Source organism: Amblyraja radiata, chromosome 17, assembly GCF_010909765.2.
Source record: "Amblyraja radiata isolate CabotCenter1 chromosome 17, sAmbRad1.1.pri, whole genome shotgun sequence".
NCBI lineage: Eukaryota > Metazoa > Chordata > Chondrichthyes > Rajiformes > Rajidae > Amblyraja > Amblyraja radiata.
The window spans coordinates 44,775,197-44,780,306 of NC_045972.1; positions in this window are offsets into that span (position 1 = coordinate 44,775,197).

The window sequence follows — 5,110 nt, forward strand, 5'->3', positions numbered from 1 at the left end:
ACTCTACCGCTGCACCACCGTGCCGACAATAATAAAATCTTTCGACTCATTTTTAATTAACATTAACTGCATCATCTTTTTTTTTTAAATCTATGTCATTTGACTTTATTTTTCTCCTTAGAATGGTGGGAAAGGTAAAGCCTTGAAGATCTTCTCATGATACCAGTGAAACTGCTGGAGGAAAGGGGATGGGACAGAAATCCATGGGAGGGTTTCGGCCCGAAACGTTGCCTATTTCCTGCACTCCCTAGATGCTGCTGCACCCACTGAGTATCTCCAGCACTTTTGTCCACCACAAACTTGAAGCAGGCTGGAACTGAGAATAGACACAAAATGCTGGAGTAACTCAGCGGGACAGGCAGCATCTCTGGATAGAAGGAATGGGTGACGTTTCGTGTCGAGACCCTTCTTCAAACTGAGCTTTGAAGCTGAATTTTCAATTACAGAATGCGTTGAACTTTTCCGCATCTCAAGTGCGTGCTCGTTAGTCATAAACGTAATTGCATTATAGATACCTTTGCAGGATTATCATAACGCATAGAATGAATCCGTTATTATTTTTAAATCATGCTATTCAAGTACTTCACTGTGTCTGTTTGACCCAGGATTGGTAGCGTTAAATTTTCAATGCCAGAAAATATTTACGTTTAATTATTCCTTTCCAAAATGTTCATAAAATCTGTCAATGTAAAGGTTACTTGCTTTCCTTCCAAACGCCATGAGTTCTCCTGTGTTTATCTGATATAATTTTTTCAATATTTAGCACAAGGTAAATGAGCGTAATTAATTTCTGCTATAATCTGTGAAAAGAAACCCTTAGTTAAAATAATCACCTTTTGTTGTCCCTGGGCATCTTAATTGGTAACGTCTGATCTTTCTATTATTTCATTGTAAATGATAGATTTCCCTCACTTTGGTGTCGTTCCACGTTTATCTCTCAATGTTAGCTCACAGCTACTCTGATTCTCGAACTATTTAATTCTTGACTGCCAGACACACACCATTGACAGGGACAATTTAATTAGTCACAATTCCTTCTCCCCTCAAGTTAAAAAAAAAAAATCTTCAAAGATCCTGCTAAAAGTAGCAAAGGATGAGGGTGTCTCGTTTATGGATTGCTGCCCGTGCCAAATATACAAAAAAATAATTTGGGCAGCATATTTTTGCCAAATAAAATCTGGAATTAAATTGAAGCTCCACATATGGATGCTAGGATATGCAAGCAAGCACACACTTGAGATTGCTCTATTGACTCCACTGTCTCCGAGACTATCAAAAAATTATGATTAAAAAGTGTAGAAATACTTGTTTATATGTCAAAAAGAAAAAAAAGAAATTAAAACAAACAACAAAGGCATGGAGTAACAGTTACTCGAAGGAATTGGCGTAAATACTTGAACATATCTCCTTACACCTTTCGATGTGTATTTCAGACTATTAAAAATTCCGCATTTCACAGTTTCTTTCCGATAAATTAAGCCAAGCCGCGCTGAGGTTTCAACAACTTCTGGCACTAAACGATATCTTTACTCAGAAGGAAATGCTTTGTGTTTGGGGATCAGAACTACAATAATCATTTGTGTTGTAAATGCTGACAAGAAAAAAAAAATCAACAGCAATATGGAGGTTGCTCTTTGTCCAAAATCAACAGATTGTGTGTTTGTGTGTGTGTATGTGTGTGTGTGTGTGTGTGTGTGTGTGTCTGTGTGTGTGTGTGTGTCTGTCTGTGTGTGTGTGTGTGTCTGTCTGTGTGTGTGTGTGTGTGTGTGTGTGTGTGTGTGTGTGTGTGTGTGTGTGTGTGTGTGTTTGTGTGTGTATATATGTGTGTGTGTGTGTGTGTGTGTGTGTGTGTGGGTGAGTGTGTGTGTGTGTGTGTGTGTGTGTGTGTGTGTGTGTATATATGTGTGTGTGTGTGTGTATGTGTATATGTGTGTGTGTGTGTGTATATATATGTGTGTGTGTGTGTGTATATATGTGTGTGTGTGTGTGTGTGTGTGTATGTGTGTGTGTGTGTGTGTGTGTGTGTGTGTGTGTGTGTGTGTATATATGTGTGTTTTTTATCTTCAGTTATGGAAACTCTTTGTTCTTACACATGAATTATACAATTAGCCCTTAACACAACTAGCAGGATTTAGAGTTATAGAGAGCAGTACTCATTATCTGTGTGTTTTAATATTTAGTTTACCTCTTAAAATATACTTGATGGGCTTTGTTTTAAATCCTAGTCATCTTTATTACTTTGCATGCATGGGCTTTCAGTTCAAAAATACTAACACAGTACAGTATATTTGAACCGAGTAATACCACATACAGTATCTCCTTCAGTACTTTTGGATTTTAGTTGGATGCTACTGATAGAATAGCACAGATATTTTACCTGGGGATATGAATTTATTACAATTACATATTTACAATTAAATTAAGTCCCATTCTGTTTTATGTCCAGTTAGATGCTGGCCATGCAATTGGACTTGTGGATCTGAATTTCTATTTACATTCACATCTATATTTACAATGAAATTAAATCCACTAATGTGAAATTATTTCACCACATTTTGATTTAGTTCACAATGTTATCCACTGTATAGGATGACAATGCTAATACAGGAAACTAGACGTGTGAGAGGAGATACAAAAAATGAGTTGAAGGAACATTTTTAAGGTAATAGTTCTCTGAACGAGTTTAATCCTCGTGGTATTGCTTAATTGCATTTAATCATCTTAATGTAATTAAATAATTAAGCCGTTAAATACGTTTCGCCCCTTGATTGTATATTTCAAACCACAAAAGCTAACACCAAGGAGCAGATTTGATAAGGTTTGGCTGATTGGGTGGGAAATCACATCGCAAAATAGTCTAAACTTAATCGCTGCAAGATGTCACCATAGTTTCGCTGAAGCAACGAGTAACGAAATTTTGACAGCGTCACCTCTCGCCAACTTTTGTTTGAATTGGAAGGAAACGATGTAGCAAATGTAACACAACGTGCTCTTTTAGCCTACAGTTAAAAGGATTGTCTGTATGTGGCTGTTTACGTGTCACGTTGTATTATATCTGCTTTTGTTCACCTTTCTTTGAGTTATTTTACAATGAAGTGTTTGCATGTGAAAATGTTTTAGCGTTTTAATATTTTATGATTACAACTTTATGAATGATCCTCTTCAGCTGAAACACTTGAGCAGAACCAGTCTTTACAGTGTATGGGGAGAGGTAGCCGTTATACATGCGTGCAGACAGCAACAGGAATGGCCTTCAATGCGAATATTTCACATTCACTGTACCTTACACAGGCCGGCAAATGACAGCTTTGGAAAAACAAAACGCAAAGCGTCAATTTTGAAGGGGACCGACAAGTTTTAAGAAATGAGCCGCAGTGATTGTCATGATATTGTGGGTGAAAATAAAATGCAGCAAAATCGTGCACATGTGGTGGTGGGACATGTCGGCTGCCGGAGTTAGCGATAAGTCTATGGTGTGAAACCTTCCCAATATTACATTGCTTGAGTGCTTGCAGTTAAGACATATCCTTGCACGTTGCATGCACAGGGGTTGATTTAGCTGAGCGATCGGTAGCAGCTATGTTAGGTATAGTGCAGTCTAATTCATTCTTCATTCCCCCATGTTTGGGACTTCATTGACAAGAAAATGCACCCGTCGCTCTATGAATGTTTGTACAGCATCTGATTATGTTTTTCTCTCCCCACTCTATCTAGCCTGTTGCGCTGAATAGCGGGAGGGGCGCCTTCTGCCACGGCCAACGTGTCACACAACTGATAGTTAATCTAGCTACTGAATAAAGCGTGAATCTCGCGTAGGGAGGAAATGCAGATGCTGCTTTAAACCGAAGATAGACACAAAATGCTGGAGTAACTCAGCAGGGCAGTCAGGCAGCATCTCTGGAGAGAGGGGATGGGTGACGTTTCTGGTCGAGTCCTTTCTTCAGACTCTCTCTCTCTCTCCTTCACGCCTTAGGTGAAGGGAAAGGAGACATGCAGATCGATACAGCAGGAAGTTCTCGACACAGCGGCCCCATTTCTCACACTGGACGTTGATGCTAACTATCAATAATGATAACAGCCCGTGGCAGACAAAATTAAGGCACACTGTCCCAGAGATGTATATATATGGGTGACTGTGGAGAAACATCCTTTTGCTCACAGACTGCAACAAATAATCGATCTGTGAAGCTTTGCCCCCCCCTCATCAGTATTTCACGTTGTCATTTTCAAACACGCACACACACACATGAAACATATGTAGCTGCCTGCAGCTCAATGGTTAAACGTTCAAAATGCAGGTTATTGGAATCGCCGGCGACAGGGACTATGTCAATGTGGGTAGCTTTGGTTTTTTATTCGGTGTCCAATTAACATATGCATTTATAAATAGCGACAGGCGTGCCGACTAAAAAAAATAATATATATATATAGATATATAACGCAGCGCTTCCATAAAGGTGAACGCGTACCACAGGTGGGGTGGTTGATCTGTAGAACCTGCAGTTAATCATCTTAAAGTGTGCCTATCAATAAGTGTTAAAAGGACAGCACTAGTGGGCTGTTGACAAAACAGGTCAAACAAAAGCCCCTAAACGTGTGAGGAAACTAATCGAGTTAAAAATATTTCACCTCATCTGATTACTGGGTTAGCAGACTTCACTAGATTCGCCCCCCCCCACCTTTACACTCCCCACTTTTACATCCCTCCTGGACATCAGGATCATTTTTTTTTTGGCTGCCCTTCTGTATTAAGTTGGCGCCCGTGTGAGTGACCTACTTTGCTGACGATTCAATTATGTGGTGAGAAGCAGTGTTCATGGACAATGATCAATTATCCAATGTCACCAATAATCAAGGGTGATTCAATTGCGTTGCCTCCTTCTATCGATTATTAGTAAATAAATCACTACGCGGGGAACGACGGGGAATCTTCCAGCGTTGGAGAGCCCTCGTCAAAACCAGGCTGGACACTTTGAGCATCAGAAACCAGGGGGAGAAGTTTGTCACGGATCAGAATTAGAACAACCCCGGGTTTTATTTTAAAACCTCCTACAACGAGCGATGCTGCAGAAAAATAACTTCCCCCCTGACTAAACAATTAAAAGAAATG